Source organism: Lemur catta, chromosome 17 (genome assembly GCF_020740605.2).
Source record: "Lemur catta isolate mLemCat1 chromosome 17, mLemCat1.pri, whole genome shotgun sequence".
In the NCBI taxonomy this organism is placed as follows: domain Eukaryota; kingdom Metazoa; phylum Chordata; class Mammalia; order Primates; family Lemuridae; genus Lemur; species Lemur catta.
The window spans coordinates 32020734-32048353 of NC_059144.1; the positions used below are offsets into that span (position 1 = coordinate 32020734).

General features: G+C 38.7%; 1 protein-coding gene across 2 annotated transcripts in view; it reads left to right on the forward strand.

Annotated features, from left to right (window-relative positions):
* Positions 1–27620, forward strand: part of PLCB4 (phospholipase C beta 4) — a 316073-nt gene that overhangs the window by 90779 nt on the left and 197674 nt on the right. For both annotated transcript variants that reach the window (XM_045528104.1, XM_045528105.1), the window contains exon 2: positions 13905–13964. The gene's annotated coding sequence lies outside the window, so the exon portion shown is untranslated. The remainder of the gene's footprint in view (positions 1–13904; positions 13965–27620) is intronic.

Genomic DNA, 27620 nt, shown 5'->3' on the forward strand with positions numbered 1-27620 from the left:
ATGGTAAAAATTCTAAACCATATATTTAGTTTTCCTAATTTAAAGTACAAAAAGTAAACAATAAAAAGTCAATAAATTGTTAAAAAATGGAGATCTTCCTTGGAACAGCTAATATTTGTAATTATATCATTAAATTAGGTAAACATGTGATGTTGCTGGTGTAATTTTGAGTATCACTTTTCTAAAATATTAGATACTCTTCCTTTTGTGATTAAATTTAAACTGTCAATGTGCTTGGCAAACTGCCTGTATCTGTATTGCAGTACTGTGTATGTACAACTACATATGCATGTTTGAATTATCAATAATATATGATTTTTACACTAATGAATGTTATGATGTATTAGAATTATTTCCTGTTGTTAAATGGGACTCTATTGTGATTATTATTAGTGATGCATTATTATTATATGTAGGTATTAGGTATTAATACATATATGCAAACTTGTAAAGGGAGCACTTCTAGAACCAGAAGATCTTCTGCGTGTTGTTTATTAACTATGTGAACTTACTTAACTGTCTGAGCTTGTTGCCTTATCTCCAAACAGAGATAATAATATATTACCAATTCAAAGGTAGCAACTCGTGGTACTCTGATATTTGACAGATCTCAAAGAGTCTTAATTTTTAAATCACAGTGAGATATCATCACCCACCTATGACTTTAGGTAAGATCAGAAGGAAAAAATTGGACAGTGCTAAGTGGGTGAGGATGCAGAGCACCTGGGCTTCTCAGGCATGGCTGGTGGAAATGCAAAATGGCCCAGTCACGTTGGAAGGTAGTTTGGCAGTTTTTCGTTGTGTTAAACATACACTTACATATAAGCACAGCATCTTCTGTGCTACTTGTGGGTATTTACCTAAGTGAAATGGAAACTTAGGTTTAAACTAAAATCTATACACTAATATTTATAGTATCCTTATTTATAGTCACCGGAAAGTAGAGACAACCTAGATGTCTCTCAGCTAGGGAATGAAAATACAATGTGGTACATCCATACAGTGAAATACTATGCAGCAGTAAAAAGAAATGGACTATTGATGTATGCATCAACATAAATGAATCCTAAAATGCATTATGCTAATTGAAAGAAACTGGAGTCAGACTTGAAGGGCTACATACAATATGATTGTACAGTCAACATTACAGGAATAAACCACAGATCACTGGTGGTGTGGATTGGGAGGAGGGGCTTACTACAAAGCAGGGGGGAGTGTTAGGGGCAATAGAACTGTTTTATATCTTGGTAGTGGTAGTTACATAACTGTATGCATTTGTCAAACTCACAGAACTATACATCAGAAAGGATGAATTTTACTGCATGTGAATTAAAACAATAAAAATAAAGAATTAATTCTCTTGATCACTAAAACCAGTTATACCTCTGAGTCCAGGCATTGGTGAGGCCTGAATGTCCTACATGGGTAAGCACATCCAAGTCTTAGTTATCCATTTCATTTTACTTTAGTTGCTTTGGTTTCCTAAAGTGACTTTGTCCTGCTTCAGATACCACCCGTAGCACGATGGGCCTTGACTCTGATGTCAGAAGTAGCAGTGGTGGAAAGCCTGCCCTCGTTCTCCCAGAAGCTGTTTCATACCCTCAGAGGGACCTTCCTAGATGGCTACCCTAGCTCAGTGGTAGTGATGTTGACAAAGGCTGGGATCTTGTCCTGCATGTTCGAACTGTAGATAAATCAGCTGCTTTAGTTTCTTTATAAAAACAAATAGAAATGAATAGCAAATAGAATTAGAGCAGGCTGTTTTCTGTACAAATTACTCCAGGCTGTGCATTTAGGGCCCTTCTTTTCAACACAGTACCTGACTCAGGGTTCTGGCATTAACAGCTGTGTTCTGGGCCTTGGAGAGTTTGCTGAGTTCAGTTGCATCAATAAAAGCTAAGTGATTGCTGTACCTGCCCCAGTGGGCCAGCTCATGAGGTCATGTCTCATGGAACAGATGGTGGACGAGTTGTTTGTGGTAAAAAAAGAAAAAAAAAAAAAAAAAGTCTGACAAACATAAATACCAATCCAAACTTATATAATTCATAATAAGAGAACTAGGCATTGGGAGGTTCTTATAAACCGTACCATTTTCTTTTTCTGTTCTCACTTGCTGGCTGGAAGATACATTTTATGTTTGTGAAGAATATGAATATGAAAAGGTTTTTGAGGTCATGATTTTAGACTATTTTGATTCCTCTACCTTAGGTGTATCACTCTGCTGTCTTAAGAGTGCTATAAACCTAGATTAGTCATGAAACCAGCTTCCTCCCAGCAGATTAGGAGTGAATCACAACAGATTAAAAATGAAATATTTCTCTCTCTGGCATTATTCTAGAGCAGCATCTCTTGAGTGTCCCACGTTACTATTCTTAGTTTAATTTGCACAGATCATTTTCTCTATATGCATAGTTGTTTGGATGCAGAAATAAAGGAGTAGGTGAGGTTTGTAATTGAATACCCACTCTGGGTTGCAGGAATGTGATAGGCGCTTTCTGTGTATTATTCCATTTAGCTTCACAACAAGGAGTGAGGTAGATAATTTTGCCATTTGACAAACAAGGAAACTAGGTCCAGGAGAGGTTAATTGACTTTTATTCTCAAAGATAGGTCTCTCTCACTCCCAAACCCTCTCTCTTTATATTCCCAAGGCTCTATTTGGGAATAGTGCTTCTTTTTTTTTTTCCCCATCTCCCTGTCACTTGGAATGGGGGATGGAGATGGCGCTGGTTTTTTGAGATTGAGCCTTGGAGATTCTTCTCAGACGTGGTCTAAGAACCAGGTCTTGCCCCCTGGTTTTACTTTGCAGAATCCCAAGACATTTGGCCTCATTTAATGTATTTTTTAAAATCTGCCATCACATATTTGATCACTTGTTTCTTTCTCCCCCATGACTGCCTTTAGGGGAAAATTGGGTCTCACAGTTGCATGGCTCTGAACAGCAAACCCACAAGGCTTTCTTATGTTAATAATTCTACTTATAATCACCATACCCAATTAGGAAAGCAAAGAGGGGGAAAAAAAACTCAAATTGCAAAGGTTCAAATATAGTTAAAATGTCTTTTAGCCCACTTTAAACACTATAGTCTGTAGTTCCTAAAACTCTGCTTAAGTGTTACTTAGAAGATACTGGAAGTCTCTTTAATAGAAATTAGCTACTATTTTTTTTATCATTGGAACTCTAGTTCAAAGTAGGTTCAAGTTGGCACCACTCGTGAAATTCTCTCTACAAGCCAGATCATATTTTCCGGTGACCATCCAGGCTCTAAGGCTTCCAATATGAAACAGTTGTGTAAGAGACTTGCAGAAAGTAAAGATGTGTCATGTTTGAGAGAATGTACCACTGGACGGGATTGGGGAATTAGCCCCTTGAAATGTGGCTAATTCGAATGGTGATGTGCTGTAGTAAACTACACATTGGATTCGAAAGACTTAAAATGAAAGAAAAAATTGAAAATATCTCAATAATTTTATATCAATTACATGTATTAATATGTCAAGTATATGAGAAAATTTTATATATACTGAGTTAATAAAATATAGATGGTCCCTCACTTATGATGGTTCTACTTACGACTTTCTGACTCCACCATGGTATGCAAGTGATCTGTGTTTTGTAGAATCCATGTTTCAAAATTTTGAATTTTGGTAGTTTCCCAGGCTAACATTTGGGGTAAGTTGCTCTTGAGATAGATGCTGGGCAGTGGCAGTGAGCCGCATCTCCCAGTCAGCCACTCGATCACAATCACAAGGGAAATAACCATGAGTTATTCACCACTATATTGTAAAATAGGCTTTGTGTTAGATGATTTTGCCCAACTGTAGGCTAATGTCAGTGTTCTGAGCACATTTAAGACAGGCCAGGCTAAACTATGGTATCAGTAGGTTAAGTGTGTTTCCAACTTGTGGTATTTTCAACTTAACAACTAGTTTGTTCAGATGTAACTCTCTTGTAAGTCAAAAAGCACCTGTATATTATCAAAATTAAATTTTCTTTTTTTAACTTTTAATTTTGAGGTTACTATAGATTCATATCCTTTTGTAAAATATAATACAGAGAAATCTCCTACGTCCTTTACTCAATTTTTTCGACTGGTAACATTTTACAAAACCGTGGTACAATAGCACAACCACAAAATTGACATTGATGTAATCCACTCACCTTATTCTTTACCAGTTTTATAACACATATTTGTGTATGTGTGTACGTTTGTGTATGTATGCATGTACGTTTAGTTCTATGCAGTTTAATCACCTGTGTAGATTCACACGACACCACCACAGTCAAAAGATTCAAAGAGTTCCCAAGGATCCCTGTGCTACCCTTCTCTAGCCACAGCCGTCCCTATTCCTCTTCTCTTCCCTAACCCCTGGGAGGCACCAGTCTGTTCTCCATCTGTATAATTTCCATGAACGTCATATAAATGGAAACATTTGGTATGTAACTTTTGTCACTGATTGAAATTCCCTTGAGAGTCATCCAGGTTATTGTGTTATCAATAGTTCTTTCCTTTGGGTTGTTGAGTAGTATTCCATGTTTCTTTTTATATCTTTAATGGTGCTAATAGAAAGTATAAAATTATATATGTTTTTTTTTTTTTATTTGAGGCTTTCATTGTATGTGTATTGGATGGGAGCAGTTTAAGGGCATGTTTGTTGGGAGTACATAATTCTTTTGCATTTTTGTTGAACTTTATATATTCCTATGTTCAATGGTGTATTTTGTTCTCTTAACTCAAATCAGGTTATTTGGAAATGAGCAAGGGACCAGTGCCTTAAAAAAAAAATCATTTCAGGAGAGTAAAATTATCTCAGAGTCCCTCTCCCACTTCCCTCCTCCTGACTTTTTTTTTTCTTTTTTCCTTCAATTTTTTGGTCAGTTTTTGCAGTAAGAAAACCTTTGTATTTCTCTCCACAAAAGAAACTTTTCATAAGGTTAGGCAGCAAGGAGGGGGGTATCTTGCAAGCACTGCCAATGGTATTCAGCACACTGGTTTGAGACTAATTAAATGTCTCATATTTATCTGATATTTCCCCCCTTGGGAGCTTGAGAAACTATCTTTCTTTCAGCTTAAGCTTCAAAAAGAAACCAGCTCAGTTAGCTTATGATGGAGGGAAGAAACAGGACACAGGGACACTTCAGAGCAGATTAGAACTGAGGTAAAGGATAATACCATTTTCAATTAAAATTGCCTGGGGAAATTAGGCAGGCAAGAATAATTACCTGGGTTGGCGTACATCCAGGTTTCTGAAACTAAGACCCTGCTTGAATGTTCTGAGGGGTCATTGACAACCACAAGGCCCACGAGGTTTATGTCTCCTCTCAAACGTATTGGAGTGTTCTGGCTTCAGTGCATGGCTAAGTCAAATTAGGTAGCATGAGATGGTCTAACAAATAAAACCCTGTAAAAATCAAGACCCCAAACAAGCGATATCACAGGGCATCAGATTTAAGGGGGGTTTTTCTGAAAAAATAAACTTACATTTCTGTGATCTCTGCTATGTGGCCAGCAGAACGCTGGAGCTGAGATTGACCTGTAGGAGAACATAAAGAGGCCTGACTAAAGTTTAGTTCTAGTCTGTCACCTCCTTAGGCAGAGGGCCCTGGCATGCTAATAGTCCTTGGTCAGTGTCTTGCAAGTACCAGGAAAAATCACCGTGCAAATGTCATCCAACCTAGTTGTGCAAATGAGTCATTGAAAGCAACTCTGCCTTTAATGCAAATGTCAAAATTTACTATTGTGTTCCCCACGCCAGCTCTACCTCCAGTGACCTATGACTACCACTGCTAAGCATGGGTTTCTTGGAGTCTGTGCTGTCTGTGGCTGGTGACACCTGGTGCCATGCTGCTGTTGCTGTAACCAGGTGGAATGGGTGGAAAAGGCTTGAGGTAATTTCTCATTACTTAGAGTAAGGTCCACCTTCTTCTCTACGGTAGGAAAGGGAGCCAGTGGTGTTTCCTCTTTGCTTCTAGTATTAGCTTTTACTGTGTTCCCATTTTTTTCCATAATATCTCAATTTCAAAATGGAACATGACAGAAGAAGGTTTGGAAGGAAGTGGAAAAGAAAAAGAAGGAATCAATTATATTTTTCCTCTCTCTTCTTCCAAAAGAAGACATATGGGGTGGAGAAATGCCTATATTATTTTCTTTTTTTTTTTAGAGGTTTACATAGACTTGCTTGAACAAGGCTGCTGCTGGTCTAGAGGGTATTTTTATGCAAATTACAGAAATATACCCCTTTGCAGGGCTGTAGGCCCCACTCACGCCTTGGCTGTGGACTTGAGCCAGATCTGTTTGAGTGCAATGCATATGTGCTTGGCTACCACCTTGTGCTGTGTAATAGATGCAGAACTAGCCCCTGTTTTACAATGTGGAAGAACAGATGGGTGTGCAGGGAGTTGCAGTTTGTAAGAAGAAGGGTCCTGGAGCCATCATCTCAGGGTTGGATCATGCTCCTTTGGTTACTTGCTGTGTGACTGTAGATAAGTAATATAACCACTCTTTGCCTCAGTCTCCTCATCTGTAAAAAGTTTCTGTTTCATGGAGTTCAATGAGCTATAAGGAATGAATGTACATAAAACAGCGAGAGTAGTACCTGGGTATAATAATTGCTCATTAAATTGGTAGTTGTGGTTATTATTTGCTTCTGAACCTGACAGTTTTGCTCTCTAACCAAACATGTTTTTGAAGGGAGATTTCTTAAGGATTCTCATTTTTTTCCCTTTAGAAAAATCTTAACTAATATGCCATGTGCTAGTGGATGTATTAAGCAGGATTTTAATTATCTTTGTAGCTTTACTTTAAATATTAATGTGGTTATATATGTGTTGCCTCTGTGTAACTTCCAAATAATCAAGTCAGTTGAGAGAAAGAGCAGTTAAATTGGTTGACACTATGTAGAAAATATAACCTAATTTAATTAACACATTTCACCCCATGGTGTTAATTGGATACTCTGTCTTAAAACACCCCAAATTTTTTATCCTTCTAGGTGCTGGGTTTGTGTTTGATTCTTCCTCTTTTAAAGAATATCAGTTTCCTAGACATCTAGTTTCATAAGGTTTAGTTTAAGGTAAAGGAGAGAGACATCTCATATAGATTTAGAATTTGGTAGAGTATGTCTTCTTAGGGTTAGATAATGGAATCCTAAGAACATTAACTACTCTAGTGATGAATTGGAGAATTGTTAAAAATATACTGTCTGGTTTTAATTTTCATTTAGCCTCTCTGCTGGTCATTTAGCTTTTTTTGTGACGTAACCTCAGATCTAAGCCCGAGCTACAAATGTATGCTGAATTAGGTGTAGCAGGCAGAATTCTGAGATGGCCGCCAAGGCTCCTGCCCCTGATGTACACCCCCTGTATAATCCCAGGATGTGACTCTGATGGCGTGTTACTCCTACGATTAGGTTATGTTACATGGCACAGTTGACTTTAAGAATGAGAGTTTGTCTTTGGTGGACCCTAAAAGGGACTGGAGAGAGAGATTCAGAGAGAGATTCCATGCAAAGGAGAATCTTCATCACTGGCTTTGAAGATGATGGGGGCCATGTGACAAGGAGTGTGGGTGGCATCTAAGAACTTAGAGTGGCCACCAGATGACAGCCAGCAAGGAAAGGGGTCCTCGGTTGCATAAGCACAAGGAAGCACAATTGGCCACTAATCTGACTGAACTTGGAAACAGGTTATTCCTCCGAGCCTCCAGAAAGGAGTGGAGAGTTGCCAACACCTTGGACACGTTGGTTTTAGCCTTGTAAGATGCTGAACGGAGAACCCGGCAGCTGTGTTTGGACTTCTGACCTACGGAATTATGAGCTAATAAATGTGTAAATCACCACGTCTGTGGCAATTTGTTATGCAGCTGTGGAAAACGAATACATGAAAGAAACCAGATAAAAGAATGTAGGCTGGTAATTGCAAAACCATCATTGTTATTTACAGAAAAAGTAATATCCATAAAATAACTCATAATCTCCCTATAAAGAGCCTTCAGTGTTACATTTTAGAGCTGGTTAGCCACATTAAATGACAGATACAGGAGCTGTAAGTTTTCTGGACAGAGTTTAGAATGGTTTCTCAGACTGGCAATTTTAGACTTAGGGAAGGGGGAACGAATGGCTAAATAGCTTTCTTGCTGGGCATTCAACTGCATTATGGCAAAAAAAAAATTGAATATAAAATAGGAAGTTGGAATCCCCTTCCTTCCATGCTTATAAATGTTGCTGACGTGACCTTTCATTTGGGGATCAGTAACTTGAGGGGTGGGTGAGAGGAGAACGCAGGTGAAGGAGTTGGCTGGGTGGAAGTGCTTGGGAGGGTGGGGCTGTGGGGACCCGGAGAACCTATGCTTTGTCTGAAAGGACAACTGCCTCTCAGCCGTGGCTGAGTTACCTGCAGCATTCTGTTGCTACATGGTCCAGATTTCCAAGAGAAGCTGGGATTCCAGATGAAATCTCCCATTTTTAAAAAATGTTAACAACCAGCTTAAACTTGAAAAGGTCACCATGGAGTCATGGAAACACACATGTGCCCAGAGCAGGCCCAGGGGCAGCCTCTCCTACAGGAGTGAGTATAAAGGAGAAGTTTGGGAAACAGAGAATTGGAGGGTGTGAGCTCTGTGAGTTCTGGGATTTTTGTCTGTTTTGTTCACGGCCTATATCCTCAAAGCTGTTAATAGAGTCTGTCATACAGTGGGGGCTCAATAAATATCTATAGAGTGAATCTGGGGAGATACAGACATATGAATACCTTATGTGAAAACCCAATGCGATTGCATTGGTGAAACTTGTTGCTAGGATTCGATTACTTTTAATGTTGAGACATGATACTATTCAGGCTCTCATGATGTTCTTTTGGCCCATTCATTTTTCTTTTTGAACCTATTCTATAATTCCATTCGAGGGCTTTTGTGGAAGTCATTAAGTATGAAAGAGAACGAAGCAGGAATGGATCCCTTCTGTGTTGCCTGGGTGCCTTGCTTCTCTCATCTCATTTCACTCTGACCCAGACTTCTGAGTCCTAATATCACCTGCATTTTACAGATAAGGTGGTTTCAGAGAGGTGAAGTCAGTTGCTTGAGACAGCACAGCTGATCAAAGATTGTGCTCAGCTTTTCTGGTGATGTGTATGTGTGTTAAAGTTTGAGAAGCATTGTCCTATGCCACTGGGTTCTTGGATTGTTCCTGAGTCACTTTTATGGATTTGGCCAAACCTGTGTTTGACCTGAACTCATGACTCGTCTCTTCCACTTAAATATATTTCCTTCAAAAGAAAATACAACTGTGGTAAATAACTATGGTAATGTGATAATATTACTATGGTAAATAGCTATAAATAATTATAGTTAAAAAAATCTATGATCAATAGAAGAATGATACCATTTTTCATAAATAGAAGGTGAAGTGCTAAGGTACATGCACCGTAGGCATTACCTCTCCAGGTACCATCTTGCAGGGCTTCCGTTAAGGGGTGGGATAATTTCTCCATCCTTTGAATATGGGCTCAACCACGTGTCTTGCTTTGCCCAGTGGTATATTCACAAGTGCAACACAGCAGAGGTTTGGGAAGTGCTTGTATGTTGGGTCTTGCTCTCTTGCTGTTTTTGCAAACTTGAGACCACCATGTGAGCCAAAATAAAAGGTTATTGATTTAAGCCACAAAGGTTGGAGGTGGTTCGTTACACTGTACAAACTCACAGACCAAACTGTTTTCTAACATTCTGTTTGCTTGCAAAACAATAATTTCCGTGTTCAGTAGTAGGTCAGAGTGAAATGATCTGTTTTGGTTCAACCTTAATCAGTTATTCTTCACTTGAAAACAAAATCTAAATATTGAGTATCTTGGGGAGAGCATTCCATGCTACTCTTTCTGTGTTCAATACACATATAAACTCCTAAAACAGACCTGGCACTGTCACCCTCAAACACTTTTTGATTTTTCCCCCACTGAGACATAAAAAGTTCACCCTTGGCTAAAGTTCCCTGTTGTGTTGAAATAAGGCTATCTCAAACATTGTGGCATCATTAATGATGGTTTGCAGTAAGATATTGATGTTTTCTCATTGTTTAGAGGTAGTTCTGTACATATGCTCTTCTTTGGTAAGAGTAAAATAAAATTGTATATTTTCCATCACAAGGAATCCCATGGAGAATCACAATAATAAATTTTTTAAAACTATAAATATTTACCACTTACTGTGTTTTCTTGAAGAATGTGAATAAGTGTTTTGTCATATTTGAAAAAAGCCGACTAATATTTACTGGCAAACCCGCTGAAATGCAGCCTTTCTTAAAACAGCTTTAATGAAATGTAATTCACATAGCATAAAATCCACTTACTTAAAATGTACAATTCTGTGCTTTTCAGTATATTTACAGCATTGTGCAACCATCACCACAATCTAATCCTAGAATATTTTCATTACCCCAAGAAGAAATTCTGTACCCATTAGCTGTCACTCTGTCTTTCCTGATCATCCTAGAGAGTCACTAGTCTTCTTTCTGTCTCTGTGGATTTGCCTGTTCTGGACATTTCATATACATGGGATCGTACAATATGTGGTCTTTGTGCCTGGCTTCTTTTGCTTAGTATAATGTTTTTTATGAAGTTCATCCATGTTGTCATGTGTATCTGTGTTATATTTTTTGATTGCTGACTACTATTCCATTATATAGATATACTACCACATTTTGTTAATCTGTTCATCAGTTAATGGATATTGAGATTGTTTTTACTTGGGCTATTACGAATAATGCTGCTATGAAAATGTATATACAGTTTCTTGTATGAACATAAGTTTTTATTTCTCTTGGCTACATACCTGGGAGTGGAATTACTGGGTCACATGGCAAGTTTATGTTTAACCATTTGAGTAACTGCCAGACTGTTTACCAAAGTGACTACATCATTTTACATTCCCACCAGCAGTGTATGAGGGTTCCAGTTTCTTCAAGTTCTTGTCAACACTTGGTATTATCTGTCTTATGATTATGGCTTTCCTAGTGGTTGTGAAATAGTATCTCATTGTGCTTTTGATTTGCATTTCCCTGATAGTTCAGCATCTTTTCAGGTATTTGTGTATCTTTTTTTTTTTTTTTGAGAAATCATTTGCCTATTTTAAAATTAGATTGTCTTTTTGTTGTCGAGTTGTAAGAGTTCTTACATTTGAGTTAAAAGTCCCTTATCAAATAAAGGATTTTCAAAAAAAAATTTTCTCGTTCTGTGAATCATCTTTTCAGTCTTTGAAGCACAAAAGTTTTTAAGGAGCTCCAATTTATCTATGTTTTTCTTTTATTCTTTGTGCTTTTGGTGTCGTATCTAAAAAATCATTTTCTAACCCAAGGTCACAAAGATTTACTCCTATGTTATGTTTACTTTTAAGAATTTTATAGTTTGACATCTGTGATCCACTTTGAGCTAATTTTTATGTATGATTTGAGTTAGGAGTCTACTTTATTGTTTTGTATGTGAATATCCAGTTATCCCAGCACCATGTGTTGAATAGATCATCTTTCCCCATTGAATGGTCTAGGTATGCTTGTTGAATGAAAAACAGCTTTTGTTTACATGAGCACCATTACGACTTTTAGATGTTGAGATTTTATTTAACTATTAGGTTTCCTTCTATCTTATGGGAAAATATTAATATCTTTCTTTTTCCGAAAGACCAAAACACACAGAGAGAGACACATGAACACCCCAGACATTCTCTCTCTCTCTCTCTCTCTGTCTCTGTCTCTGTCTCTCTCATGCACACAGTTTCTCCTTTACCAAAGCCCCATTCAAGCCCTTAAATACCCAGTATAATAGTATTTGAAGGAAAAAGTTGATAAGGTGGAGGACTTTCATTCACATATTACTATGTGAATGTGGTAATATTATATATTACCAAGTCAGTTACAATAGTTTGCCTATGATATTCCAGTAGCTAAGTAGTTTATGACAAACTACTTATACTCCTTAACTTTGTAGTTAAGTATTTTAATATTGGCCTTCCCAAATGTTGCAATATCTGAGCTATGGACAGAACTAGAAAGGTTTTTGGAACAATGCAACAGTTTCATGCCAGATGGTCACTAGGGAGTTAGAGAAGGGAAAGGAAAAATGTCTCTAGTCTTTAAGTCTTTGATTACAAAAAGACTTGGGCAGTAAGTGGTTTCTTAAAATGAGGAGCATGGTATGGCAGGGTTATTAATCAATGAGCTTTTTCTGGATCACAGCCTGTTTCATAGCCCCAAGAGGCATCAAAGAGTTATATAGTATAACATTCCAGCTCTTGGTGGGCCACTTAATTATTCATCTGTTCAACAAAGATTTATTGAGCATTTACCATGTGCCAGACATGCTAGGTGCTAAGGAGATACTGAGTGGCTTTCAATACACACATAATCACTGTCTTCATGGAATTTAAATTCTTACATTAATATACATTTAGCTGCAATTTGCCATTTTCCCTATGTATGTCAACTTTTGGGACACCCTGCATAATTAAAAATATAAATGTAATATTGAAAATAAGGTGAATGCCATGGAGGAGGTGGTAACCGTAGTGGCTAAACGTGGGCCAGGGTGCCTGGATTTGAATGCCAACTCTGTGTGATTCTTGAATATTCACTCAACTTTTCAGTTTCCTCTTCTATAAAATGAGAGTAATCACAGTACATACATTTTAGAGCTTTTGTATGGATTATATATGATGATACAATCTATACTTAGAGTCTGGGTCTTAGTAAATATTCACTACATCAGTAAATCAGTACGTAATGCTGTATATTCTTAAATTCTATATATTCAAACTGGTATGTTTCTTTCTATAGAGAGTTTGGGGTGAATTAGATTTTTTTTCCAGTTTCAATTATAAAGGTAATGTTTTATGGTAAAATATTACATAATAGTTAAGTGTTAGATTAAAATCAAAGCCCCCCCCTTTTAATCTCCCTTTAACCAGTTCCCCAGAGGCAGCTACACTCAGCATTTCTTGTTATCCCTCTAGATGTCCTTAACAATGCTATTTCTGTTATTTACATATACATTAGTGCGGTTTGTTTTAATACTGAAGTCATGGTACCCATATTACTCTACTACATCAGATTTTTAAAGTTAATACTATGACCTGAGAATTTGTTTTCATATCTGCCCATGTATATACAGATATGCTCCTTTCTTTTTCATGGTATATAGTCTTATGTTATAGGGATGTAACAGCCTAGCTGGGACCCTACAAAAGGGCTCTGCTGTAGACCTATCCACATGACCTTCACAAGCTCCAAATTCAATCTTTATAGACATCATTTTCCCAGATCTCGATTGCCCTGCCTGCTTCCCACACGCAAATAGGCTTCTTCTTGCTTCTGTGTACTCCTCATACCACCTGGAACTTTTTCTTCCCACTGCATCTTGAAATCTAAATTTCAGCCAAACCAGAAATCCAATATCAAATCCGGAATGGACACAAACAACTTATTCACAAAGACAATACAGAAACACATGTATAAAATAACAGCTCTTTTGCAGATAGATGTGATTCCATTGTAAAAAGGATTTTTCCACTTACAGTTCATCTAAGGACACTTCACTGCTAATCAGGAAAAGGCAATAATATTTGCTTCGAGAAGATTTTAGATAGCCTTTTTGTTCAATTGCTGCTTAATTATTTTAGCAGGGTAAGAGGTTGAGTAGTGGATCAGCAACACTGTAGAGAGGGTATATAGACCCTGTACACTGGGTATAGTAATAATATTTCTGATTTGACAACTGTGTGTCTTTGTGTCGTCTGTTTGCAAGTAATGTCACTAATATCTTTCTGATGTATTTAAGAAAACATAGATTCTGATTTTGAAGTACAAAGGGCTGTTTCTCTCCATGAGGATTCTAAAAGTCTCATCTGTGTCTGTTTGCTTCACAGAGGGCCGCGCTGTGAGTTTGACTAAGTGGACGTCACTTGCAGTTGGTCCAGAGCTGCCCGGTGAGTGTCCCGCGCCCTGTAGGGAAGAGTTGGTAGCCATGGGGTTCTAGAGCTTTTGGCTTCATTCCTGCCAATGCCCCATCTGAAATGCCTCTCAAAACCGCTTCACGGACATTTTCCTTGAAGCAGCAGAACATTAAGCAGAATCTCCCAGTGTTTTCCAGGTTCAAGCATATTAATTCCACTACTAACCTTGGGCGCTTCACCTTTTGCTAAATTTTCTACTTGCTGTCTGTGATAGCATTGCCTGCACTTAGGAAGCATCAGAAGTTATTGTTGTTAATTTTTCTGAGGAGAAACGTATATGACTTTTTAGTCCTATGCAGATTTCCCTTAAGAAGCTTCCCACCAATGCGAAAAATCACAACTGTGCTCGTGGCCCGCTGGAATCCTCCATTTGGGGGGAACTACTTGTGGAGATGATATAAATAAATTCTTCCACTGCTCCCCTAATGTTCCATTTTACAAACCTTTAAAGAAGTACTAAAATGGGAAATGGAAATATCTTCATATGGCTGATTTGTTTTATTTATAAACTGTGACTTGCCAATGCTTTATTCTAGAGCCAGAGTCGTAGTGAATATGAGAGACTGTTCTTTTCTGATCCTTTAATCAAACTGCTATTTTTAAATTTCTGGTATAAGTAAAACATTTGTGCTGTGTATTACTTCTTACCTTAAGGGACAGGAAGTCATTTTATAGTGATCTCATGAACCAGCAACTTTACTCTTCCTCCCACTAGGTGAACTCCTTGTCCCCGGCACTTAACATCAGCATTTTTTCCTTCACTTTATTGCATGTCCTGTCATTTACTTTATTTCCTTCTCTCAGTGCCTGTGGCTGATTTTCTTTCAGCTTTTCTGTGCAGAGAGGGAAGAATTGCACAATCTGACGCTTCTGCAAGTGATCATTGTTTAATGATGACAAGAGAATATCAAGAAACTAAATTTATTATTGAATGTTCCTACCTATTTTTAGTCAAGAGCACTATATTTTAGTACTCTCCAAGGATGACTCATAAACCATGTCTTAGTAGGCAAAGAAGAATTGGGGGTGGTGGGGGGAGGCTGAATAATTCTCTAGTGACTTTAAATCAGTGTAGACACATCCTCTGCTTTTTACTCTTTCTTCATTACATTTATCTGGACTATCCACTTTCCCTGTGAGATAGTTGTATTATCCTTAAATAGGTCATTTTTCATCAGCTGTGTTATAAATGGTCCCTATGAAGAATTATATGCTTAGTGAATTATAAACACTTGAATTCAAGAGTTCAAAAAAAAAAAAACAACAGAGCTCAGAAGTTTTGTTAAATATTTTAAGTTCAAAAAAGAAATCTCTCTACATTAAGTGGTATAAATGCTATGCATTTGATTTTACAAAGACTTTGGATGGCTCCAGGTTCTGGGAGAGCAAACATATTAATAGTTTGTGGGCTCCTCCTCATCCCCCATACCCAATAGGACCTCATCAGACTTGGTGCCTCAAATGTCACTTGGTTCTTGGTTGTTACCCTTGTGTTAGTCTTGCCTTCCTCCCAAACAGAAAATACCTTTATGTTTCCCTCTATCTTCTCCTAAAAATAAAACCATTTGGCCTCTGCTCTACCATCATTCAGTTGTTGGATATCTTGAATTCTGAGTTGTTTTTTTAAAACATTAAACTGAAATATGATTCTTTTATATTATCTTCCCATAGTCAAAATTGGAAACATCTAGACCTGGGAAACTGAAACTTTTCTGGTTTTGTCTTGGAATGACTGCTCTATTTCCCAGTGATTCCAACAATAATCAGCTCTGATTGGGTGTTAGTTTTTTTTTTTAATGACCTATTTACATCCACAGTAAAATATATTCAGAATATATTTTATGTCCTATGATGGCAGAAGGTATATTTTAGATCTTGATTATATGTCATATTCAACTTAGCTTTTTATCAGTGTTGGTCAATAAACTCCTAAAATAGGAAATACTTATATAGAAAACTTTTATGTATTTATGTAGAGAATGACTGTTTTAGGATGAATTATCCTCACCTTCGCATCGGCTGACTTTTGGTAAAGAGAAATTTATTACTTTAGTCAAACCAAAGTCTGCCTTCAAGTTTCATGAAAAGAAAGCAAGGAACCCTTGATAACTTCTCCCCTGTCGTATTTAGGTTTGGAAAATACACTATCCTTCTGAAAAATCTACTTAATGTTGGAGATGCTTTCTTCATTTGTAAATAATTTAAAATTGTTCTTACTAGATATTGATTATATACAGAATTTATAACATTAGATTAGGCATACAGCTCATGAAACTTAATGTTGACTTTTCTTTCTTTTTATCTCTTCTTTAGAGCCTTATGCTATTGTATCTTCTCTCATACCTGGAGATATGTTTATATCTATTAATAGCTAATATCTAGCTATTAGCATCTTTTTTCTAGATCTAAGATCTATGCTCTCTGCCTGCTGCAATGCTTTTTAGGAATGAAGATACTTATTGCTTATTAAGCTGTAAATACTGCAGTTATTTCAAACCCTTGAGTGTTATAGAAGCTCTTATCCATGGTACAACAACAGCAACCACCAAAACCTGAGGTTTTGCATTTTCTTAGAGCACATGCATGCATGCCAAGATTCTTGAGAAGAGTTCTCCAGAAGCAGACCTGAGATGAGGATTTCCGCTCAAGTGTTTTATTAAGGGCTCCCATGAGAAACTAGTGCTTAGGAGAAGGGAAGGAAGGGGGAAAAAGCCAAGCAGGGGGATGATTTAAGCAAACTGCCTGCCCAGCCTGATTCCCTGGGGAGCTCTGGGACATAATTACTCCCTAGTGTCTGTTCCTCTTCAAGGCAGTGTTGCTGAGCTTTTCCATTCTGGCATTATTCATTGGCTGTGGGCAGGTGGGAGAGGGGCTGTCAACTTCCAAGCACTTCTGCTCTCTTCATCTGCAGGGAAGCAGCTCTGCTGGTTGAAGGGTGTTGCTCTTAAGAAATTTGCAGGTAACATCCCTTAGAAGCAAGGCACACACAAGCGGGGAGAGGGGCACACAGACAGTTAAAGGGACCTAGTGATATCTGGACAGGGCACTGAGTGTGTCTGCTCTACCAAGCAATATGCCATCCTTCTTGCTTCCTCACTCCTGCAGGCAATTTTATCCTTAGGACATTTCTTGGTGTAAGCTAAGTACTTTCAGAAGTTATGTAGAATTCATTTTCTCCTTTTGAAAATGTAGTGAGCTACTGCTTCAGAAATCTAAGTCCTAAAGTGATTGCAGTGTTGGGAGACACCTAGGTAATTTCCAGCGAGTAGAATTTCTACATATATTAAAGTTAGAAAAAGAAAAGCTTAAAGTTCAAAGCTTTCCTTAGAAGAGTGTCTCCATGGATAATGATTATAGTGCCCTGAAAAAAAAGAGGCAAGGATATTGTATGATTGTATGATTGGTCATTATTCTTACTAGAAACATTTCCAAGCATACACGTTACCTTTATTTATTTTTCATTCTCATACCTTTTCACCATTATTTTATTTTCTAATAGTTCACCTTTGCCTTTAAAAGTATTTTCTTTTCATAAACTTTTTAAGGAAATATATGATGTTTCCTTGGGTACCGTCAATTCAGTTTAGCACAAAATTTCGTGTTTGTCCATCTGATCTCCTAAGACCAGCCCTGTCTGGTAGAGATGTCATATGAACAACAAAAAATTTGAAATTTTTGTATAGCCTCATTAAAACAATAAAAAGGAAACAGGTTATGGCATCCCAAGTTGGAGGCTGGAAAGTGCAAGATTACAGGTGAAATTAATTTTAATAACATATTTAACCCAGCATATCCAATGATTATCATTTCAACATTTAATCGATATAAACATTATTCAGATTTTAACTTTTTTTCACCTAGTGTGTATTTCATGCTTATAACAAATCTCAATTCAGACTAGCCATATTTCAAGTGCTTAAAAGCAACATTTGGCTAGTGGTACTCTATCAGACAGTGCACCTTTAGAATGTTATAGAAAAACTCTGGTAAAAGGCTTTGTTCCCTTTAAGATAAGACTCTGTCAGTGCTCCTGAGTCTCCCAGCTTGATAACCCTATTCAGTCAGGAAATGAGGCAGCACTGTTGTCCTGAGAAAGTGAGCTGATCTGTCCTTGATGGGCCATTGTGGCTTCCATTTTTGGACTTAATGCCCTGTAGGCAAGAATTGGGATTAAAACGATAGGGTCTGGCAGCTCAGATGTCACTGATAACCTTCAAGAGTAAAGAATTATAGGGGTCATATTTTAGAGAATGTGGGTCTTGAATGGAGGGTAGAATGTCGAAAGATTTTAAAGAGGAAAGGAGGGTATTTCAATAGAAAAAACTTTGTATATATAAAACGTGTGTCGGGGGAAGAGTCTAGAAGAGTTTGGGTACACTGCTTGTACATAAACTGATGAAGCTGGAATGTTAAATATTAAATTATTAAGGTAGTTAGTGTCTAAATTGAAACCAGGCTCAAAGACTTGGATTTTACAGCAAATGAAATGAGGTATCATCATGATCTCCTATATATGCTAGAATCTGTTCCGGTTATTGTTATGTGAGAATTCACTTGAAAATATAGTGGCTTGAGATAACAGCTGTCACCTTTTTACCTCTTACTTTTTCTGGCTCAGCATCTCTCCTTCTCCATGTGGTCTTTCTTCATGGGCAGCTGTGGGCTTCCTCACAGCATGGTGGCCTCAGGGCAGGTGGACTTCTTGCATGGGGTCTAGTATGTTTTTTCCAGCTGACAAGGTGAAAGTAGCATTGCTTTATGACTTGGCCTTGGAAGTCATGCCCTGTCACTTCCATCCCATTACAGTAGTCCTCTCTTATCTGCAGGGGGTGCATTCCATGACATTCCCCATTTTCCCCCAATCCCCAGTGGATGCCTGAAACCATGGTTAGTACCAACCCCTATATATACTATATTTTAGCTATCTGATAATCAGGACACCTGTTAAGTGACTAATGGTCGGTTAGCATATCCAGTGTGGATAAGCTAGACAAAAGGATGATTCCAGACAGGGCGAGATTGTTTCACGCTACTCAGAATGGTGCACAATTTAAAACTTACTAACTGTTTATTTCTGGAATTTTCCATTTAATATTTTTGAAGTGTGCTTGACCCGAGGTAACGGAAACCATGGAAAGTGAAACAGCACATGTCCAGTTTCAAGAGGAGGAGACTTACAAATCCACCTCTGAGTGCGAGGAGTGTTAAAGTCACGTATGAAAAGGATGTTGCAGTTATTTTTGGAAAATATCACCTGCCATAGGGACCTTCTCTGCTGCCACTGCTGTTCACATCTTACCCCTTTGAGCTGTGCTCTGGGCATGCTCTAGATTGAATGCAGCATTCATTCCTGGGCACCCTTCCGCACAGGGTCTCTCTCCTCTTCCCTTACCTGCTAAGCTGGACTGGGCAGCCCGTAACAAAATCTAAAGTCTTCTGCTTAGGCCCTGAATGGCCAACGCTGGCTCTCTGTATATTTTTTTTATTATACTCCCTTCTTTACTATTAGAAGTCTTGCCAAGTGGTGGGCACACCCCAGCCCCAGATGTTTTCTTCCCTTTCTTGATATGTGGAGGAATTGAGAGATGAGAGAGAAAAGAGCAAAAACAAAGAGGAGGAAGAATTTTCTAACCCCTTACTCCTCTTACCGAAAAGACAAAGCTTTACCCACTAAGGACATCCTCTCCAGAAGAGAGAATTCTCCACTTTGGACAACTGCCAGGTTTTTCTCACAGTCATTCCATATCTAGAGTGGCTCTGTTTTGCTCTGTCTCTGAAAGATAACTTTCCTACTATTTGTTAAGGTCAACATTGTGCCAAATACTGTTCCTTCTGGTTTTCATGGGAAGATCTCCCTTCTTTGCCAGAATCTCATCTTTATGTCAACTTGAGCCTTGAAACTAGGTGCATAGTGAGCATTCACTTAATTTTCTTTTCCCTCCTTGCTTTTGCAAAGTCACAACCTTCTACTCGAAAAGATGAAAATGCCAAGTGTTTTAAGAGTTTAGGTGAAGTATACTGAGTTCTGCAACTTACTGTGAAATGCATTTAAAAAACAGAGCTGGTAGATGGATAGACCGATGAATAAAGGGCTAGATATTCAGAAAAAATCTGAATAGAAAAGTAGTCTAACATTTTCACTGTTGCCCTTATATTTTGTAATTGCTTTGGCTGGGCTTTTCACATATTGCTTGTGAGTGTGCTGCTGTTGAAGTCATTATGATATTACAGTTGCTCTTCTGTGTCATTTCCCAAGGGCTCTTGTGGTGGTGACAGTAAGAACTTTTTATTGCAAACACAGTTCTTGTCCCCTCACCTGTTCTGCATACTCCCATTTTGATTTATGCATTCTGAATCTTTTCTAAACCTGAAATGTGAGTTTTCCTCCCTGCAATGGAAATGTTTGCTTTGTTAGGTCTGCTCCTGTAAAGGAAGGGGGAAAAAAGGGAGTTCAGTTTGGCTCCCTAACCTGGTATCAATAAAATGTTTAAAGCCATTGGATATTGTTGCGTTTGAAAGGTCCTTAATTACTTGTCTGACATGGGGAGAGGAGCAGGCATTTTTGCTGTCCTCAGGTGGGAAAGGGCAGTTTGCTGAGGACTGAGGACTGAAATAAACACTCCCAGGAGAGGAACCAGCCAGTGACCTTGGACTGCAACCACCTCCCAGATCAGTGGCTTCATTCCTTTCCATATTTTGTGGCTTGCAGCGGGGATCAAGTGTCACAAAAGCAGGAAGGGAGCAGTTTGAGGAAGACTCCAGAGGCTCTGCTGGTGAAAGTGCTGACGTGATCTGCTTGACCCTGCCTGTATGGCTGGAAGACTTGTGGTTTTACAGAGAGCATTCAGGTAGCGGGGAGAAAGCAGGCCTCTCCAGAACAATAAGCTGTAAGAAACTGTCAGAACAGTAGAGCTTTTTATACACCCCAAGTAATAAAGCGGGCTAGAATTTGGCTAGATGCAGTGCATTTTTGCAGTAGAGATAGGTTAAAGAACCCATATTGAGCTTATAGAAAAATAAAAGTCAAGCCCACTTCCTCCAAGCAATTAGAAGTTTACTGAAAAACTGGATTATGGCTTCTGGTGACATGTTACATGTGTCACCTGGCTGGATACATCATGGTGTGATAGGAACAATGTAAGATGCGAAGCCTGAGGCCTTGGTTTTTCCCATCCGTAAATTGAGCACAGCATCACCTGTTATTTCATTGGTTTTGGAAGCATCGACAGGGAGGTGGTGCATATGCAGGACTTGTCTTACTGTAAATACTCGGCACCTTCACTCCCATTTTCCTTTCCTTTTCTTTCCTGTAGATGCTGATATAAAGCAAGACTGTTGCATGAGGCTCAGAACTAATTTCTAGCTAACTGGCTTCTTTCTCCACCTCTGTTCTTCCTTCTGCACAAATGTGAAGGAATGAAGGGTCTGCGAGGCTGTGGGGTGGGAGAGGTCAAGGTATCACCTTGGTTCTTGCTTGGGAGGTCTTCTCTTTGCCTAATGATGTTCTGCCTCTGGGACTTTACAGAGTGACATTACTGTGGATTCTAGATTGTGCACAAATGCTGCCCTTCTCTTAGGAAGACCATCTGTGTCTCTGAACCACATCCTTTTCATGCGTTCACGCTATTCCTACTTCTTCCCTCCATGCACACTCAGCAGCATTAATGCCTTCCCTGGTGCTCATTTCTGCCACTCACAGGGCAGAAAACCTGGAGTTCTTAGCCTTGTTTTTTCTTTCTCATTTTGCTCATTTTGCTTTTTTTAAAAAAGTTGAGGTAAAATTTATATAATAAAAATTAACCATTTTAAAGTGAACAATTCAGTGTCATTTAGTGCATTCATAATCCTTTTTATTTTTCCCCAGACAGGGTCTCATTCTGTCACCCAGGCTGGAATGCAGTAGCATCATCATGGCTCACTGCAACCTCAGACTCCTGAGCTTAAGCCATCCTCCTGCCTCAGCCTCCAAGTAGCTCAGACTATAGGCATGCAACTACTCCTGGCTAATCTTTCTATTTTTTTGTAGAAACAGGGTCTCACTATGGTGCTCAGGCTGGTCTTAAACAATCCTCCAACTTCAGACTCTCAAAGTGCTAGGATTACAGGCATGAACCACCGTGCCTGGCCGTAGGTTCATGGTCTTGTGCAATCACCACCTCTGATAGATCTAAAATATTTTTGTCACCCCAGAAGAAAACTCCATGCCCAGTAAACAATTGTTCCCCACTTTCCCCTTCCCCCAGCCACTGGCAAATCACCACTTTGCACTGTGTCTCTATGGATTTGCCTGTTTGGGATATTTCATATAAATGGGGTCATACAATAGGTGATCTTTTGTACCTGACTTCTCTCACTAGGTATAACATTTTAAAAGTTTACTCATTTTATAGTATGTATCAGTAATTCTTTCCTTTTTATAGCTGAATAATAATGTCCACTGTATCTACATACCATAATTTTGTAATCCATTCATCCACTGATGAAAGTTTGGCTCTTGCCAAACCCCTGGAAAAAAGCAAATTTACAACCTTCCCATTTGCAGTAATAACTAGACATTGTTCTGATTTATGCATATGTTTAACTGCATTAGTTATCATCTTTAATCATATAAACAATTTTGGGGAAAAAACTCATAAAAATGAGCTGCGATACAGGCATCAAAATCAGGAAGAAGTCAGAACGGGGGAGGGACAGAGTGAGGAGGAAGGCAGGTGATTTTGCTGGGATCAGTTGCTGAGATGAGTCACATTTGTTTCCAGCGTTTTTGACCTCTAGACCATTCCTTTGAGAGTAGCAGGGACTATGTGGGATTTTCCTTTTGGAAAGACCTCTGAGCTGTGAATCCTCAGCAACTGCTCTTTAAGCATTTCCAGATGGTCCTTGAAGTCCTGGTCTAGTGGAAGCTGAGAGATTGTTCCTGCGGGAGAGGCCGGGAGAAAACCGCTTTAACTCCTAGATACCTTGCGGTGGGACGGTATGATAACGAGCTGACCCTCATTAAGATAGAGTTAGAAGCAGGTACATAGTGTTCATGTGTACATAGGTGTGTATATATATTAGACACTCGTGAGCCTGGAGCACTGAGTGAATCATGCCAATGATTTTACCAGGAGAACTTCTTGGATTAGACAAATTAAGCAAGGTGGGAAGAAATGGGCTAAGGCAAAAGACCCAGGGCCATCTACAAGGGTAGAGGCAGTTAGCTTCTGTACCATTGAAGCTGAGGAGAGAACTCTGAGAAGCAGATCCCTGAGGGACAGCAGATGGCAACAGGCCTGACCCAGGGACCAGCGAGAACTCTTCTCTAAGATGAGAATACCTTGGTCTTCAAGGTTTGGCAGGAGCTTACAGCATTGCTGTGAGGATAAAATGCTCATCTGATGCAAACAACAACAAAATTAAACCCCATGTCTTTAGAGAGTGCCTTAAACATAGTAAGTGTTCAATAAACAATAGCCATTATTTTTGTTACATACAAAAGAGTGGCTTTTGAAGGTCGCTGCTTAAAAGCAGCTCTTTTCTAGGCTTTCCAGGGAAGTGTAGACTATAATCTCCTGTCTAATTCATCCACTGTGAGACTTGTGTTTCTCTGCAGGAATAGGACTAGGTAAAATTGCATTAAACAGGTACAAAAAGAAACTCCTCTCTGTGGTTGTGTGGTTTCAGATCAATTTCAAGTGGGAGTAGTGGCCATTTTTTAGCTGCTAAAAATGGATTCAGAAATTCTGCAAACAAAGGAAGGGTTTTAGGATACTGTGCCGCCAGCAGAAAGCCACATGTCCCCTGAATGTGCTCAGTGCCTTTCACAGAGGTTACCATTCGGTGGGGGAGGCCAGTAAGTAAAGTGCGCCCTGAAGGGAGAAATACCAACTTGTAAACAGGCAATCCGTCTCATGGTGGCATTGTAGGTAGAAGATTTTCTTCTTTATTTTTTTATGTGTTTTCCCAACATGCAGTGAACTTATTTTTTGCTTTATTTGGTAACTCTAATATATTAAGAAAACATTTATAACAAATATGGATTCCTTGTGTTTAAAACCTTTTTTTTTTCTTAAGATTAAAAAGGAATCATCAGAGTGATTACCAGGAGAGAAAAAAGAGAAATATATTGCACAATTTTTTCCCCCAGGCAGTGAAAATCAGCTAGGGCTGCCGTAACAAAATACCTGAAGCCTGAGTGGCCTAAACTCCCAGTTCTGGAGGCTGGAAATCCAGGATCAAGGTGTTGGCAGGTGTGGTTGCTCCTGAGGCCTCTCTCCTTGGCGTGCAGGTAGCTGCTTTCTCTCCGTGTCCTCACACGGTGTTTTCTCTGTGCGCACACATTCTTGATGTCTCTTCTTGTGTCCAAATTTCCTCTTCTTGTAAGGACACCAGTCACGTTGGATTAGGGCCCTCCCTAACAGCCTAATTCTAATTCAGTCACCTCTTTAAAGGCTGTGTCTCTAAATGCAATCACATTCTGAGGCACTAGGGGTTAATATATGAATTTGTGGCGGGGACACAATGCAGTTCATAATTGGCAATATAGGGCAAAAGAAGAACATGGATAAAGTAGGAAGTAGGAGCCAGAAAAGTAGGTCAAAGGTCAGGGCCATGAGGATCAGGAAAAGTTGTAGAAGGGAAATCTGTAGACGGCTAATGAAAAAGAAACGATTTCCCTAGCTATCAATGTATCAGTTAGCTTTTGCTGTATAACAGACTACCAGGAAAATATAGTAGCTTAAAACAGTAACCGTTCATTTAGCTCACAATTCGGTGGGTTGGTGGTTTGGGCTGACCGCAACTGGGAAGTCGTTTTGATCTCCATTGGGCTCACTTATGTGTCTCTGGTCACTTATGTGTCTCTGCCGAGTTTGCCGAGGGCTGGCTGGCCTGGAATGACCTTAGCTGGGATGGCTCATTTCTCCTCTGTGTGTCTCTTGCCTTCCAGCAGAGTAGCTTGGGCTTGTTCACATGATAGTAGCAAAATCCCAGAGCAGGAGAGCAAAAACACACATCATTTTTGTGACATTCTATTCTCCCAGGCAAGTGACAGGCCAGCCCAGATGCAAGAGGGGGAGAAATAGACTCTTTTAGGTGAATGGCTTTGGAGAAAAGGAATATTTGACTGTAAAAGTTCTGTGGCCTATTATATTTTATATTCCTAACAGACTTTGCCTATACTCATGAATCAGAAAGTAACAATGTGGAAAGGAATTACAAGTGCATTTATTTATGGGTGGTAGTTCTGTATTACCAAATTGGGATATGTAGTTTTAATCAGAACATTTCTTCCAACGCTGGGTGTCTTACTTTCCTGCATGGCTCGATCTATCCGGATCACTGGGAGAGATCCTAGTCAGCAGAGTTGTAGGTGACAGTTTTCTTCCCAATGAGGCAGCCCAGTGGAAGCCTCCAGCCATTATCTTGTGGGACTGGGTCTCATGAAGCCAGCAGGAGAATGAGGACTCTGGGATCTTATATGGGGGTGGGGGTAACTTGAGAAAATCCAGCCAGAACACCTTATATGGGAGAATATGCTATATATAAACTCTCTTAGAGCTACCCTCTTCTTACCAGATTTACTAGTCCTTGGTACCCACATGGGACTCTGTTAAGGGAGGCCTCCCTCTAATTAGTTCAGTATGTCATATAAAAAATGCTGTATATAGCAGCTGCTCCTTAGCCTCACTGTGGGATAGCTCCAGTGCACTGAATTTCCATAGAGATGAAGAAGAACATAATAGTATCTTGTAGGGCAAAGGAAGGAAACTGGCATGTAGAGTCTGAAAATTTCAATCTTAAAGTTTTATATCTGGAAACCAAAATACGCCAATTTTTAGTATATTTACATAAAAGAACAGTTTAGCAGATTCTTATAAAGTTAAACATACACTTACCATTTGGTTCCAGCAATTTCACTCCCAGGTTTTTTCTACAAAGACTTACAAATGAATGATTGTAGCAGCTTTAGTCATAATAGCAAAAACCAGAAACAACCAAATATCTCCAAACAGGCGATGGAGAAAGTTCTGATGTATGCATGCAATGGAGTACTGCTTAGCAGTAAAAAAGGAACAGATTACTAATACAAACAATAACTTAAAGAAACCTCAATGACATTCTGATGAGTAAAAGAAGCCCTACATAAAAGGATAAGTGCTATGTCTTTCACTTACAGAATGTTCTAGAACAGGCAGAGCTAATCTGTAGCGATAGAAAATAGATCAATAGTTGCTTACATCTGGTGTGTGTGTGTGTGTGTGTGTGTGTGTGTGTGTGTGCGTGTGTGTGTGTGTGTGTGCGTGCACACGTGTGTTTGGGGAGGAGGGTGATAGCAAAGGAGCCTGAAGGAACTTTTGGGTTGATGGGAAAGTCTCTAATACCGTGATTGTGGTGCTAGTTACATGGATGTGTTTTATTGTCTATAACATATACTTCAATAAATTTGGCAATTTGGGGGGAACTGCCCATGTTTCTCGTAATACAAGGCATTGTTACATTAGGGTAACGTGAAATTTTTATGACCATCAAAAGGGAATGTAGATTTGAGTAAAGATTAAAGCTTTAATCTACCTTTAGACTAGCAATTGCTTGTTGGTTCATTATTGGAAACAGCAGGCAGGAATAATCAAAAAAACTGTTGAAAGTCTCAGCATATGTACACCTTGCTCATGTGACTAAGCCAACAATTTTTTCATTGAAACCAAATTTGGGGAATTCTTTAACAGAAGTGTGGAAATGTTGCTTATGGAGTTGAACCATGGTAGCTACAGCTGGGTAAAGTTAATAGGTCATTTTCAACATTTGATGCAGTGCAAAGAACTAAAGATAAAGTGATGTCAATCAGATATTCTTCTTTGATGAAAACCAGAGTGTTAAAATTGGGTAAATGTTTTAGGTATGCTATGTGAGTTCTGCAAGGGACAAAAGTAAATAAGAACAGGAGAAAAACAATGCCTTAAAATTATTTGGAAGTGTCCAATCTAGTCGTGTAGAACTTGCTGCTAAAATCCTATTTTGGCCTGTTTACTATCTGATTGTTTAAAATATAAAGCTGAGAGAAAAATATATTTGTCATGTGTTTATTTGAGTTCAGTGCTGGATGTAACTTAGTAAGAACAACCAAAGTCTTTTCTTTTACCATCAAAGGATTCATGAATTCCCAGATGTCATTCATTCCTCAGAGTGCTAGAGACAAGAATTTATGTTGTCGAAGGCTGACGATGCCAAAATGAAAGCAGATTTTGTTTTACTTCCTAGCCAAATTACAGTCTACTTGGAATGACTAAAGCGTATCTCATTTTCATTTTACTTTGATAATCTAGAAATGAGTTTCAGATTTCATCGTCTTAATGTTTTAATATTAAATGATAATGATGTGGCCCAGAAGAATTTTATATTTTCCTTTTCATTAGTGGGAAATAATGGCCTCTTTTTGTATTTTATGTCTATCGTTCATTTATTTAGCAAATATTTATTGAGCATCTACCATGCACCAAGCACTGTTCTAAGCACTTGGAAGAGAGCAATGAACAAAGACACATCCTTGATCTTATAGAGGAATATTTTCTAGTAGAGGGATATAGATAAGAAAGAAGTAGACAAATGAAAGAACAAGATAATTTCATGTAGTGATGAACAATTAAG